General features: G+C 48.9%; 1 protein-coding gene across 1 annotated transcript in view; it reads left to right on the top strand.

Moving 5' to 3' along the window:
* P2RX1 (purinergic receptor P2X 1) overlaps nucleotides 1-4,394 on the top strand; it is a 450,021-nt gene extending 445,627 nt beyond the window's left edge. Inside the window, exon 13 of the mRNA XM_069226686.1 lies at nucleotides 3,575-4,394. The gene's annotated coding sequence lies outside the window, so the exon portion shown is untranslated. The remainder of the gene's footprint in view (nucleotides 1-3,574) is intronic.
* Nucleotides 4,395-16,003: the final 11,609 nt, after the last annotated feature.

The following is a 16,003-nucleotide window of genomic DNA, read 5'->3' as shown; positions in this document are numbered from 1 at the left end:
GTGGAAACGTAATGCAAAACATGTGTGAGTCCTCAAAATCTAATGAATTTGAGGCTTTTACATGCATTTTGCAATCCCCCACCTCGCCCCCTTTGGTCCTCCTCAAGTCCTTCTCTTACCCAGAAATGTAGAATATTTGGTAATCCGTCAAACAAGAAGAATTCCTGCCATGATCAATCAATCTATGTGCGAGTCTCTACAGGACATGATTCTGTGACCTGGGACCCAAGAATGAAAATGTGATTATGTTTACAAAAACATATATGAATGAATCACAAAGAGTTTACGGTTTTACACTTAAATGTTAAAAAAGAGCCGTGATTCAGAAAAATGTCTTCAGCTCGATGAAAGATTTCTTATGCTAATTATAAGTGGGCGGCAGGAAGGATACCTCTGAAGCCCTCCCGCTGCCTACATCGTCCCTGAGCCTTCCCGCCACTCAGGTCCTACCGTACAGGGCTGCTGCCAGCCTCCTCGCAGCACCTTGGAAGCCCCAGACCACATCCCCCAGGATCCTTCACCATTGGGGGAGGGGCTGTCACTCTCCACTCCCGTCTCTCCATGGCTTAAAGCGGCCAGCGAGGTCCCACAGCGTGGGACACACGCAGGACTTACCCTGGCTGCACCCAGGCGAAGCCCAGGTCATGACTAGGCCCGTCCATGCCCAGAGGAGTCCGGAGGAGGCTAGGCTGGGCCACCCCTCTTTCATTTCGTCCTCAGCTACCTGTGCCACTCCTGGTCCCTTCACCTCCCCTGCCCCTGAGCATCCCCTACCCCTGTGTCGCCCCTGCCCTGTGTCGCTCCTTGCCCCTGCATCAATCCATGCCCAGGCGTCGCCCCTTGCCCTTCACTTCCCCTGCCCCTACACTCCTCCTGCGCCTCCCCTGCGTCACCCCTGCCCTGCATTGCTCCCTGCATCACTCCTTGCCCATGCACTGTTCATTGCCTCTACATCGCCCTTGGCCCCTTCACCTTCCCTGCCCCCACACTTCCCCTGCTCCTACGCCTCCACTGTACCATCCCTGCACCACCCCTGCATCACTCCTTACCCCTGCATTGCTCCTTGCCGCTGCTTCGCGCCTGCCCCTGTATCACCCCTGCCCAGCGCCGCCCCTGCGGGACTCCAGCCCGCACTTGCCCATCGCCACCCCTGCTCCCCCCTGCGATGCCTACCACACGCACCCAGGACCTCCAGGGAGACCTCAACACCACCCAGGAGTCACAATCAGTGAGCTCATCGCTTGGACCCACCACCAGCCTCCGTTAATCTGCCAAGGAACTCCTGGACCTGGACCTGGACCCTGGATGTCATAGCAGCTGCGCCTCCACCACCCCACACACCCCCAAAGGACCGTTCTCCTGCCAACACTGTCTCTTCTCATGCGACACCACCCGCAAGGAGCACCACGCTACTTCAACCAAGAAGCTCAACACTACCACTCACCCGCTCAAGTGCATCCTGCTCAACACCCGCTCCCTCTGCAAAGCACACTGTCACCAGCCTCTCCACAGACCTTGCATTCGTCACTGAAATGTGGCTGAAGAATTTCACTAGTTATCTCAAGCAACTATAACTCGTGCCTTAAGGTAACTATAACTCGTGCCCTCGCCATGCACTGCAAATTATCCCAAATTACTTCAAAATATTGAAGACAAAACTGTGCATGGCGACAGCACGAGTTATGGTTATCTTAGGGAACAAGTTATAGTTGCTTGAGATAACTAACTGTAACTGGTGAATTTCTATGGTTTGGTATGTTTAAAATATAAGCCTAGCTATACTGTCCCTGTAACCTTTGGTTTTTAAGTGAATATATATAGTACAGACACCCTTATAGTTAAAAAAAGAATACAACAATAACTACTTTGTGCACAATTGTATGCAGTAGAAAATAATCTGAAGGCTTGGCCACTCAAAGAGGGGTGTAGTAGCCCACTCTTGAGGGATCTGGTGTCATCATACACTCCCACCTCTATGAGGGGAGAAAGGGAAAAAAGTTAAAAGAAGTAGGACTTTCTGGCTGTAACCACTAGATGGCAGAATGTGCACAGCATGTGAATCTAGAAGAGCTTCAGGCTGAAAAACAGTTGTTACAGGCAAAAGGTGTTTCTTTTTGTCCACTGGTAAATTTCTGTGTCAGTGGTTCCCAACCTGTGGTCCGTGGCCCCCCAGGGGTCCATGACACACACACATTCTTAGGGCGTCCGCAGGCCTGGGCCAGCAAGAAGGCACATCTTCAACTGGGGCCTCTCGAAACAGATGTGTGTTTTTATATTTATTACTTCCTTTTTGCAGCAGTTTTAAAAGCACTGCAAAGTTCTTTGTACATCCAGCAGCTTTTGGGCAAAAATAAAAGCGTCAGGATAACTCTGGTGTTTAATGTACCTGCTGGAGAATGATGAAAGCTTTGTCTAGTGGCAGTTTTGACTTATCTAAGGTAGTGAGATGGTTAATATGCCTACTGCAAAGAAAGTGTATCATGCAAAGAACAGTATTTTATTTACGTAGCACAGTGGGTTACTGCTTTTGTCAAAGAGATTCTTTTGTTGCTGTGCTGTTCATAAGTTAAAATCATAATCTAGCACAGTGTGCTATGAACTCCCATCAAAAAGCTGCCTGCCTGCATGGCACAAATTAGTAAGTTAAGTGTTTTTCCTAGTCTTTCATTTTCCCTATGCTGCTAAAAAAAATACTTTTGTAGAAATACATTCTTATTATTAATTCAATGCGAGCCACTGTGTTATGTTCTGAATCCTGAGTTTGTGCTTCTCCAAACAAAGCAGTCTTAGAAAATGCCTACCAGTGAGGATGACATGTGAATCCTACACGTTTGTAGTCCCCTGTAAAGTACTCTGGTATGAGAGGTGCTATAAAAAATGAATTACATGTAACAGAGGGGTTATGGAGAGATGAGAGGCCTTTATGGTTTTACTTCCTTTCCCCACCATATATTTATGTGAAAAAGCTTTCCCAGATGTTATTCCCCTAAAAAATAAAAACATTTAGAATCTGACCTGAGGATTCAGCTTTCATGAATAAAACCAAAGATTGAAAAGTTAGGCCCTGATTTATACTTTTTTTACACCGCATTACCGTCATTTATTGACGCAAAAAAACGGCACAAACTTACAAAATACAATTGTATTTTGTAAGTTTACAACGCTTTTGTGTCGAAAAATGGCGGTAATGCAGTGCAAAAAAAGTATAAATCAGGACCTTAGACCTTAGTGTTAACCTTCCAATTAAACTTTTTCGATTTTTGCAAATTAATTCTCTATAAAATAATTCTATCTTTACTAATTCGAGTATTTGTTTGATGTGTACTTATTTGTGTATTTTTTATGAATTACTGTTTTAATGTTTGAAATTCAAATCGTGCAAATTGCTTGGGGATCCCCTTCCAGTAGTGTTTCAGTGGGGGTCCTCGAGAGGCAAAAGGTTGGGAACCACTAGCCTATATCATTGATAATCTGCAGGATTTCAATGTAATCAAGAATCATGCGTTTGCCTAGGGAGGGTGCTACTGGTAGACAGAAAAATGCTTATTACTAACTTTACTCTCTTGTTTTTCAGGTTCTGCAAAAATTGAAGAATTTCACCCCTGTCGTTTAATTCATACCGCTGGTTTTATCACAATATAGACGTAATCGACCACAGAAATAAGATGTTTTTCAAACTGTTGTTTGTACAATGGTGCAAGAATTCACCTTTTCCACCATTCTGAGGGCTGCAGAGTAAATCCTGCCCTTTCTCTCGAAGGCGCTCTACACCTTATGAAGAACTGTGCAGACCCTCAGCCAGTAGTCCAGGCAAGGACGCCTTATGCATTCCCTCTCCGTACGTTAACATGAGGGAGCCTGCTCCAAAGTGTGCCATTACTACTGAATAAAGACTTCATCATCAAAATTGTTCTGGATAAAAGCGCTAGATAAGAAGAAACGTAATGTTCACAATTTCTATTTATTAAATGTGCATCCAGCTGTAAATCACCTTTGTGACTCCCCCGTTCATGCAGTAAACGTCTATATGGAGTTTCGCATAGACATGCACAGCAGTGGCAATGACCTGGTGACGTTGCGTGCATGTGACGTTCCACGTGTACGCACATAGGGTTCGGATGACCAGGTGGAGTTAGAGGCGAGAGCAGCCTGCCGATACCCTAAGAGAAAGGCATTGACTTTGTGTTGTGTAGGTGCAAATCGTAAAATGCACCCTGTGTACGATTTTGAAGGATTCGTATCTTGTACTGGCTGCCCGTAGGTCCCGCTCTGGGATTATAAAGTTTTCTGCGTTTCCCATTTTAAATAGCAGCACATCTGTTTATTTTTTAAAACAAATGTGGCCACTTTAAACAAGTATATTTTTATAATTAAAAATGTACTTTTTGTACTGACATTTTAAGTGTCTTTGTCTCATTCCAATTTTCTTGCGTGCTGCATTGTAATTATTTATTCAGCTTTTGGTCTTCCCGGTCCTGTGTACGTATGTACCTATTTCCCCTTAGTGGTGTTTGTTTAATGCAAACCTAGATTACACGCAATGGAGCACTGAAAATGATGTTCACCCAGAGCTACGATTCAAGATAATTTAAAATTAGGCAGGAAATAGGCAGCTACTTATCGACCCTTCTCTTCTAGAGTGATAATGCTCTTACATGTTTTCAATTTCTGTCTAACTTACTTAAAGGTGGAAACCATTTTGATTTTGATTGGGATGATGTACCAAATCTAGGAAGTTTAGTTGATAAAGGCCTGCCTTCTGTTATTTTCCTTCTAGCACTTCATCTCCAGTGTGGCGATGTCATGGCTCCTGGGGTTGCGTTGTCCCGTTCACGTGTACATGGTTAATTTATTGACTAATCAACTCATCAAAACTCCAAATCTTAGGACAATAATTTTTTTCCTTTGGGTTTGTTTATTTTGAGAGTTTTCTGGAACTTGTCTTCGTTATGTTAACTCGTTGTGTTATGTTTATGCTTTGAAGAATATTGTTATGCCGCTTTGCTGGGTTATATTGTTAATTTATGTGATTATAGTATGGTTTGTGTTGTATCATGTTGGTATGCCGTGTGATTTTTACATTGTTGCAGTACAGCACTGTGCTCTGTTTGAGTGTTTTTGTATAATGTGTTATTTTATTCCGTTATGTTAGTGTACTTTGTTAGTGTGTTCTGTTCTGTAATCGTTTTTAGGTCGAGCCTAGGCAGCGCATGCGCTGTCTCAGTGAGACATGGTTTAATCAGTACAGGGGCTTAAACCTTGCCCATTCACTTGTGATTGCTGGGTTCCATTGTCACTCTCGCTATCTTGCTTTTTATCTGTTTATGGCATGCATTCGGCATGCCTCCTTTAGTGTTTATTCCTCCCCGAGCGCAGCGACCTGGTACACTATCCCTCCACTGGTTAGAAGAATAGCATGTGTTTGTGGGACTTCTTTTTTGTTGTTGTGAAAGGGATTAATATGCTTGTGTGTCTTTGCTTGTGTTTCCTAGGCCACGTTTAGCAAAGCTGGCAAATTTAACACCATCCTGAAGCTGCGCAGTTTGTAACTTTCACACAATGTTGCATGGTTTGAAAATTTCCCGCAAACGTGAATTTGCAAAAGATTTTGCCCACAAAAAAAGTTTGGTTTTTTTTCTCACTGGGGAAAATGTAACGCAAAATAAAATTTTCTGAGAGTTTTATTTCTTCGGCTTTATCAAATTAGGGTAAAGTTTCACCTGTCTTTTTTCCTGGATAAGTGTTACTTGAAGATATGGCATGAAGGAAAAAATGGAGAGAGCCGAGAAAAATAAATCTACACGGGCATCACATCGAAGACAAGCAGACAGACAAAAAAGGCAAATGTTTAAACTGCACGTTCATTCTTTGCAAATTTGCCTTAAATTTTCGTTTAGCAGCAAAACCTCAGCGGACTTGGCAACATTTTTATTTTTTAATTCAAAACATTTCGTATTAAAATCGTTTGCTTTTCTGAATGTCCCAAAAACGTTTGGAAGCAATAAAAAATATATTAATGTAAGCAACTTTTGAGTGAAAAAATATATTGGAGTTGAGTTTGTGAAATAAACAGCTATTTTTTAAAAACACAAATGATGCCAATAGTTGTAATTTCTAACCACATTTTCTGTTCAAATTTGATATTTATCAAAACATGTAAATAATTAAAAGCATCATCTTAAAATGAGTTCACACCCAGAGTAACAGCTTATTTTCAAAACACCTGAAAAAAATTCATTTCTAAACTACTTTGCAGTTAAGGAAACATCGGGGCATCCTTCCCAAAGTGCTAGTTTTCCATTGTAATTATTTCCGATTTTTGACAACAAATTAAAAATAACGTATGTAGCGCCTTCCACTGCAGTGTGGCAGCTCCTAAGCGCTCCGAGAAACAGATCTAATTATTTCCCAAATTAATCAGTGCTACTCATTGGCCGGGGAAGGATGAAGGTTTGAGTGGGCCCTGACATAAATCGAACGTGTGACTGGAGGGTCACGCACAGATGCTAACACCAAGCCGTTAACTCTGGGCCACCCGTTAACTTTAATGACATAGGTGGTCATTACAACCCTGGCGGTCGGTGTTAAAGCGGCGGTAAAACCGCCAACAGGCCGCGGTAAAAAAAATGGAATTACCACCGTGGCGGCAACCGCCAACATAGACAGCCACTTTAACATTCCGACTGCCACAGCGGTACAAACAAACACCGCAGCGGTAACCGCCAACAGACAGGTGGAAGACAAGGTTCCGCCCACTGTATTACAACAGTCCAATCCACCACCTTTTCCGGGGCGGATTCACCGCGAACAAAAACACAGCGGAAACAGGACTTGGAAGGGAAAACACTCACCTCTACACACCCCACGAGGAATCAGGATGCCATGGAAGCCGAGCTCCAGATACTCCCAGCCTTTGTCTTCCTGCTCCTCTACCAGGAACATCAAAGACGGCAGCGAAGACCACTGTGAGTACTGCACCTACGACACAGGGAGGGGGGGGAGGGAAAAAAGAGTGACTCTCACACGCAACACGCAACACTCCCACCCCCACCTTCACCCACTACAACACACACACAAGTACATGTTGATACATCACATTTACAACCCCCAACCCCTCCTGAAAGAATGCAAGGACAAAAGGAAATGAGTTGAACGTTTGTAATCTATTAAAATACAGTAATCAAAAATATATCTATATATTTACACGATAAACAAATATACACACCAAGAATACAAGTCCAAGGTATTCCACCATTAAAGTCCGTGGACCATTGGGCCCAAAATGCTTGGGCGAGGCCCACACAAGATACCCAATCAAAATGGAGAGAACACTGCAGGGGCATCAGATAGAAATACAACAAGCACCTCAGGAAGGGAAGAGGGGCACCTCAGCCGGATGAGTGCACAACGCCAGATCCACGAGGGGGCTCCATACCCATTGATGTATCCTGGGGGGTGCAAAGCCACAGTCTCACAAGTCTTTACAGTGGGTGGTTTACCCACTGCTGCATCCTGGGGAGTGCAAAGCCACAGTCTCACAAGTCTTTAGAGTGGGTGGTTTGCCCACTGCTGCATCCTGGGGAGTGCAAAGCCACAGTCTCACAAGTGGATAACAGTCGCCACTGGTTCTGGAGGGGGCTTGGTGCCCAGAGTGCTTCATCCTGCCAAGGACTCAGGTAGTGGATGCCTTTCTCCACTGGTTCTGGAGGGGGCTTGGTGCCCAGAGTGCTTCATCCTGCCAAGGACTGAGGTAGTGGATGTCAATCTCCACTGGTTCTGGAGAGGGCTTGGTGCCCAGAGTGCTTCATCCTGCCAAGGACTGAGGTAGTGGATGCCTTTCTCCACTGGTTCTGGAGGGGGCTTGGTGCCCAGAGTGATTCATCCTGCCAAGGACTGAGGTAGTGGATGTCAATCTCCACTGGTTCTGGAGGAGGCTTGGTGCACAAAGTGCTTCATCCTGCCAAGGACTGAGGTAGTGGATGTCAATCTCCACTGGTTCTGGAGGGGGCTTGGTGCCCAGAGTGCTTCATCCTGCCAAGGAGTGAGGTAGTGGATGTCAATTTCCACTGGTTCTGGAGGGGGCTTGGTGCCCAGAGTGCTTCATCCTGCCAAGGACTGAGGTAGTGGATGCCTTTCTCCACTGGTTCTGGAGGGGGCTTGGTGTCCAGAGTGCTTCATCCTGCTTGTGGCAGCCTCAGTAGCATTGGAGCTTTTGCTTCTCATTGGCCTGCGTTGCTGGTGGCGGCTTTGTCCTGTTCAGCGGTGCTGGTGGCGGCGGTGTCCTGTTCAGCGGTGCTGGTGCCGGCGGTGTCCTTGGCAGCGGTGCTTGTGGCGGCGGTGTCCTATTCAGCGGTGCTGGTGGCGGTCTTGTCCGCCGTGCAGGTTTTCGTCGACTTGCCTGTTTTTCTGTGCCCCTTCCCCACCTTGGATGGTGGCACAGCTATCTTCCCACTCCTAACTGTACTCCTGGGAGAGGCTTTGGTGGTAGATGTTTTGCCTCTCTCCCGCCGGGCAGTGGCCAACTTTTTGTGCTTTTGAGGTGTGGGACTGTCCATGGTCTGGCTCCTTGGCACACTGGCTGCCCTGCTGCCTGGCGCACTCCAGAAGCTGGTTCCTACTGGCACCACTGTTCCCGCAGATGTTGTGGCTGAGGTGCTGGGTTGGGACCTGGAAAGGAGGGCCCTAGGGGACTGAAGGGGTGGGGGAGGTGAGGGGAAGAGGTCAAGGTTGGACAGGAAAAGTTTTTTGGACACACTGGGACGGGTAGGTGGAGGGGGTGTGGGAGTGGAGGAAGATGTAGTGGTTGTAGGAGGTGTACGTTTGCTGACTTTGGGTGAAGGTGCATGGGCTGGAGGCTGTCGTGAGGTGGATGGCTGTTGGGTGGGTGTGTGGCTGCGTTTGTGGACCTTGGGAGGTGGACTCACAGACACACTGGGAGAGGACACAGGGGATGTGTGAATGGTAGTGGGGGTGGTGAGCGCAAGTGAGCGTTGGTGTGGTGTGGGTATGCTGGTGAAGGAGGTAGTGGCTGAAGATGTAGTGCATGCAGGTGTGAGTGCAGACGATACTGGGAGGGAGGAGGGAGATGAGGAGGAGGGGGAGACAGTGGAGGCAGTGGATGTTGCTATGTCTGCATGGGTATGATGCTTGCATGAGTGCCTGTGGGATGTGTGGTGCTTATGTTTGCCTGAGCTTCCCATGTGTGTTGAGGTGTGTGCATGCTGGTCTGATGGTGTGCTTGGGATAGGCTGAGGTACAGGTGTTTGGGTCTGGGTGGAGGAAGTTGGTGGGGGGAGGCTGGACACAGGGACAATGGCTGCCATCAGTGCTGAGGCCGGAGTCTGAAAGTTGGGCTGCCTGACCAGAATGAATGTCCTCCAGGTATGCATTGGTCTGTTGGAACTGCCTCTCTACACCCTGGATGGCATTCAAAATGGTAGACTGGCCAACAGTGAGGAACCTGAGGAGGTCAATGGCCTCCTCACTGAGGGCAGCAGGGCTGACAGGGGCAGGGGCTGAGGTGCCTAAGGCGAAGGAGATGCCCACCCTCCTGGGTGAGCTGCCACGGGGAACACGCTGAGGGGCTGCTGGGAGGGCGGTGCTGGTAGGGGGGTGCCGGCTGTACCTGTAGAAGCGGGGGGCACAGAGGAGCCCGCCACCGCAAGGGAGCTCCCATCAGAGGAGGAGTCTGTGTCGCTGGTTTCAGCTCCTGTCCTCGCCGTGGAGCTCCCCTCGCCCTCTGTCCCACTGGTGGCTTCTGACTCTGTTGTGTCACCCTCCAGGGCCATGTGGGATGCAGCTCCCTCCTGCTCCGGTGCCACTGTTCCTCTGCCTGTTGATGCTAATGCACACAAAAACAGGGAGACCACAAAAAGGGGGGGGAACACAGAAGAAAGACATGTTCAGTGCATGCAATACCGCTACCGTTGGCGGACACTACAGACACAGAAGCCCCCTACACTACGCCGTGCGCCTTGAGTTCCCTAATTTATCACAGGGACATGGGGTACAAGGCCTATGCCCGATTGTTGCACACATGGAAGTCACAGGAGCCTGACTAGGTATAGTTGACTCTGAACACAGGTGGGGTGGGGTGCCACATGGCCTTCCTTAAGAAGGGACCTTGCCTACTAAACTTGCTCTGGCCTAGGGGAACCCACAGCCCACCTCCCCCACCCAGACACCTCCACTGCACGCTGAATAAGCAGAATGAGAGTGTACTCACCCCCTTGTGGCTGCTGTAATGCCCTCAAGCGCCCATCCAAATCCGGATACACCACCGCCAGGATCCGGAACATCAGGGGGGTCACGGTGCAACGGGCACCCCTCCCACGTTGGGAGGCCATCCCCAGCTGGGCCTCCGCCGTCTTCTTGCTCCATCGGCGAATGTCCTCCCATCTTTTACGGCAGTGGGTGCTCTGTCTGTGGTGGACCCCCAGGGTCCGGACTTCCTTGGCGATGGCACACCAAATATCCTTCTCCTGGTGGGCGCTGACCTACACGAATAGTACAGGGGAAAAGGAGAAGATATAACCGTCTGCACCATCACAGTCATTGGCCCGCATCCCTACCCTTGCCATGACGCACATGCACTCACTGTCGTTTCATGCACGCCTCATTCTCCCCCCACCATATCTTTCATCCACACCACTCCACACAGGCATTGCCCATTTGGCATGCTCACAGTGTACTTACCTGTTTGTCTGGAGGACCGTAGAGTAGAGTGTACTGGGGGAGGACCCCATCCACTAGTTTGTCCAACTCCTCCGTGCTGAAGGCGGGGCCCTTTCCCCAGACACATGAGCCATTGTCTCTTCCAGACTGAGGTCACAGCAGCACTTGCAGTGTAGATCCTCTCCTGTCGAAGATCAGGTATCAAGTGAGTGAACAGACAGAAAATGGCAGTGAAGTCCGCGGCGGTGCGTACCGTCACTGCCGGAGTACATCGTCATTGGCTCCTGGGACCCATAGGGTCCAATGTTAACCAATGTAGGATTTCGCCGCCGTCTTTGACCGCCTACCGCGACGGTGTACAACGCCAGCGCAGTTACATCATATCCCCTTGACCCACCTTACAGGTCAGGCAGCCGCCATTTCAGGGGGCCACATGGCATGAATTTCTACTGCGTCACACATATCTAGGCCTTGCATAAACACTAATACAGGCATATATCAATTTACAAAAATGATGGTATAAAGTTGTGTTTATGTACCTCAGTGTTGGTTGAGTCTCTGCTCACTGTTCTCCTCCATAGAGCACGTCCGCTGGGGCAGGTGAGGAGATGGCGGCATCCTCCGGTGTACAGACCGCTGGTGGACCTGTCGACAATGGAGGAGCGACATGTAATTGTCACATACAGACTTGATCGTACCACAATCCTGGAACTGTGTGCCCAGTTGGAGCCAGACCTGATGTCAGCTATCCGCCATCCCACAGGAATCCCCCCTCTAGTGCAGGTCCTGTCAGTACTCCATTTCCTAGCAAGTGGATCTTTTCAAACAACAGTGGCCATTGCATCAGGGATGTCCCAGCCTATGTTCTCCAACGTGTTGTCCAGAGTGTTGTCTGCCCTGCTGAAACACATGCGCAGCTACATCATGTTCCCTCAGGTGGAGGATTTGCCTACAGTGAAAGGTGACTTCTATGCCCTGGGACATATCCCCAACATCATAGGTGCCATTGATGGGACACATGTGGCACTGGTCCCCCCCGCAGGAGTGAACAGGTGTACAGAAACCAGAAGAGTTACCATTCTATGAATGTGCAGATGGTGTGTTTGGCCGACCAGTACATCTCCCATGTGAACGCCAAGTTTCCTGGCTCAGTGCATGACGCTTACATTCTGCGGAATAGCAGCATCTCTTTTGTGATGGGGCAACTCCAGAGGCACCGTGTGTGGCTATTAGGTGAGGACATGGACCCAATACAGTGTGACTAGGTGCCTGGGTCTGGGGATGTCCCTAAGAGTTAGTGTGTGTCTAACAGTTGTCCCTCGACATTTGCAGGTGACTCTGGCTACCCCAACCTGTCATGGCTACTGACCCCAGTGAGGAATCCCGGGACAAGGGCAGAGGAACGCTACAATGAGGCCCATGGGCGAACTAGGAGGGCTATAGAAAAGACCTTCTGCCTCCTGAAAACCAGGTTCAGGTGCCTCCATATGACAGGTGGTTCCCTATTCTACTCACCAAAGAAGGTGTGCCAGATCATCGTGGCCTGCTGTATGCTTCACAACTTGGCTTTGCAACGACAGGTGCCTTTTCTGCAGGAGTATGGTCCAGATGGAGGTGTTGTGGCAGCTGTGGAGCCTGTGGACAGTGAAGACGAGGAAGCAGAAGAAGAGGACATAGACAAGAGGAACACAGTGATTCATCAATACTTCCAGTGAGACACAGGTAAGAAGATAACACTGCCTGCTACATCTGATTTAATTCTTCTACCGCTCATCTGTCTGTCACTTTCACCCAGTGTATGGACCCTGATTTGTCACTTTCCCTTTCAATTTCACAGATGTGGGTCCCACTGTGTGACATCTGCTTTGTTTCCGCATGGACTAGAGCTGTGTGACATAGGTAGGTTGACAATACATTGGATATGGCATTTTTCCACAGTTATTGCAAATACACATTTTCGAAAGCACAGACTGACTCCAGATTGTTTTGTGATTTAAGGGTGTTTATTTAAGTGCAAAATAGTGGAGGGGGTTGCGAAATGGTCAGGGGTGATGGTGGAGGAATGTCCATGGCAGACTCCAGTCTATTAGTCTCACAGGTGCATTGTCCAAAGGTGAATAGGAAGTGGAGCTAGGGTAGTTTGAGTATGGACAGGGTGACAAAGTGGGACAGAAGGATGACATTCAGGGTGGTCTCATTTCTTGGCGGGGTCTTGGCATTGTTCTCTGTCTTTGTTCTGGATCTCAGGGACCGTTTGTGGGGTGGTTCTCCATCTGCAGGGAGTGGGGTGCTGGTGTTGTGGTCCTGTGGCGGTGCCTCCTGTCCACTAGCTCCGGAGGAGGTGGTGGGCAGTTCATTGTCCAGGCTAGTGTCAGGGGCCACTTGTTGTGCCACAGTGTCCCTCCTGGTGTTGACGAGTTCCTTCAGCACCCCTACAATGGTGCCCAGGGTGGTGTTGATGGATTTGAGTTCCTCCCTGAATCCCAAATACTGTTCCTCCTGCAGCCGCTGGGTCTCCTGAAACTTGGCCAGTACCGTTGCCATCGTCTCCTGGGAATGGCGGTAGGCTCCCATGATGTTGGAGAGGGCTTCGTGGAGAGTGGGTTCCCTGGGCCTGTCCTCCCCCTGTCGCACAGCAGCCCTCACAGTTCCCCTGTGTTCCTGGGACTCTGTCCCCTGAACCGTGTGCCCTCCACCACTGCCCCCAGGTGTTGTTGGGGTGGTGGGTTAGCCTGGGTTCCCTGTAGTGGTGGACACACTGCTGCTTGACGTGTCCCGGGGACAGAGGTATGGGCCCGCTGGGTGGGTGCTGTGCTGGTGTTTCCAGAGGGGGGAAGCTCTGTGGTGGCGTGTGCCAATGTTAGGGAAACCGACTGTCCTGAGGTCCCAGATGGGCCAGGCTGGTCATCTAGATCCAGTTGGACAGAGCTGCTGTCATCACTGTGGGTCTCTTCTGTGGGTGGTTGGACATGTCTGGACCCTCCTGTACGGTGACGTTGGATAGGGGTCCTGCAGGGGTGTAAAGGCATGATTATTGCATCTGTAGGTGCCATGGTGTGCAATGGGTGGGTGACCCTGTACTCCAGTGCTTGCATTCTTGTGTGGGACCTTGTGTGATAATGGTTTAGGGGGAGTGTATGGGTATGTGCAGTGGCCATGCCTTGGTGATGGGTGTCCATGCTTTGGTGTTGCATGCAGGGCTTGGGTTTGGGATGTGTGGTTTGTGATAGTGGGACATGTGTGAGGAGTTGGAGTGATGGGGGTGAGGGCGAGGGTAGGGTTATGTGATAGCATGCAGGTAGGGTGGGGGATGAAGTAGTTAAGATTTGACTTACCTGAGTCCATTCCTCCAGCTACTCCTGCGAGGCCCTCAGGATGCAGTATAGCCAAGACTTGCTCCTCCCATGTTGTTAGTTCTGGGGGAGGAGGTGGGGGTCCGCTGCCAGTCCTCTGAACTGCAATCAGGTGTCTTGAGACCACGGAACACACCTTCCCCCTTAGGTCGTTCCACCTCTTCCTGATGTCATCCCGTGTTCTTGGATGCTGTCCCACTGCGTTGACCCTGTCCACGATTCTGCGCCATAGCTCCAACTTCCTAGCTATGGTGGTGTGCTGCATCTGTGATCCGAATAGCTGTGGCTCTACCCGGATGATTTTCTCCACCATGACCCTGAGCTCCTCATCACAAAACCTGGGGTGTGTTTGCGGTGCCATGGGGTGGTGTGGGTGATGTGTGTGTTGGTGTGTGTTGTGATATGTGGGGTGATATTTAGGGGTGTGTTGTGTGAGGTGCATGGATGTTGTGTGAGTGATGGTGCTGAGTGCCTGTGGATGCTAGTGTTGTTTCTGGTGGTGTCTCTCTCTGTGCTTCTTTCTCAATTTGTGTCGTAGAGGTTTGTGGGTGATGTGGGTGTGTGTTTTATATTGTATTGAGTGTGTGGGAGTGGTGTGTGTATGTGTATCAGGTTTGTGTATTTCGATTTGTCCAATGTGGATGTGTTTTGTAAGAGTGTGTGTATTTTGAGCGCGGCAGTGTGTACCGCCAATGGAATACCGCGGTTGAAAGACCACCGCATGGATTTGTGGATCGTGATAGTGTGGGCATATTCCTGTTGGCGTGACGGTGGAGGTTTTGTTATCGCCAGTTTATAACTGACCTTTGGTGTGGTGGACTTGTGTGGGTGTCTAAATTTTGGCGGATTCCAAGCTGTGGGTCATAATAGCTGTGGCGGAATTCCGTGGCCGCGGCGGTGTGTTGGCGGTCTTCTGCACGGCGGTAAGCGGCATTTACCGCCAATGTTGTAATGACCCACAAAATCTGTTGCAAATATTACTCTAACTCAGTTAATGAGAGTTCTGTTTTAGCCTCTCTTATCGCTCTGAGCTGAGGAGGCACTGGGAGGGAACATTTTCACACAAGCAGGAAGGAACACACTATTATCAGTATGACACAAGAAACGAAGGCGCTGTTTTAGGCATCGCCCCATTTAATGCCTAAACGCAATTGTTGACTTCGGTGCTTGGTACTGTAGTACCCTGCACTTCTTGGGACGCCCGTGGAGCCGCATTGAATCATCATTGGCACACCTGGTCAAGGAGCCAAGATGGCTGCGCTCCTCATGCGCAGCAAAGGACGGCTTCTAGGTGCTGAAGTGACAGCACAACAGAAATAAAATGTGTCTTACAGAAATTCAACACAGATAAACATCGCTTGTCACATAAAAAGTGTTTCTCAATCTAATGTTCTTTCTCGATGCACTGTCGAATGAGAGAGAACGCGGTGGCCTGTCTCTGAGCACACTTTCAGGAACACTACACGCATGATATTGGGGCAGTTTAGGTATTTTTTTCATCTGTTTAGCTTTGAGGCTTTCATTACAAGTGCCCTGGAATGATTTCCTTTGTTTACATTTACGCAGTTTTACATAGCACAAGCTCGACCAATGGTATTCTCACATGAGCATTAGTCCAGGTCCACTGCACAAGGTCACACTTTCTAAGGAGGTGGGGGGATTAAGTGATTTTCCCAGCAGCCCAGAATCAGAGGATGTTGAGCTGACGCCCAGATTCAAACCGGCCTGCAATTCCAAAGTTAGGAGCTCCAGCGCTGACACCACATTCTCTCCCCAGAACTACCATTAGAGGGAATACCTTGTGATTCTGAGGCAGGAAAGGAACGGAAATTACAGTATTTCTAGGAGAAACTGGTGTTTCTACACTAACTACAGCATGTTTTTCCTGTTTTTTCACACTGAGATTTTGACTCTCTTCATCTGTAGGACAACAACTTTAATTCCAGGCCCATCGGAATTACCAGGACACTTGTGAT

This window comes from Pleurodeles waltl, chromosome 3_2 (genome assembly GCF_031143425.1).
Source record: "Pleurodeles waltl isolate 20211129_DDA chromosome 3_2, aPleWal1.hap1.20221129, whole genome shotgun sequence".
In the NCBI taxonomy this organism is placed as follows: domain Eukaryota; kingdom Metazoa; phylum Chordata; class Amphibia; order Caudata; family Salamandridae; genus Pleurodeles; species Pleurodeles waltl.
The sequence above is the reverse complement of the archived record's forward strand: the minus strand, read 5'-3'. Positions and strand labels throughout refer to the sequence as shown.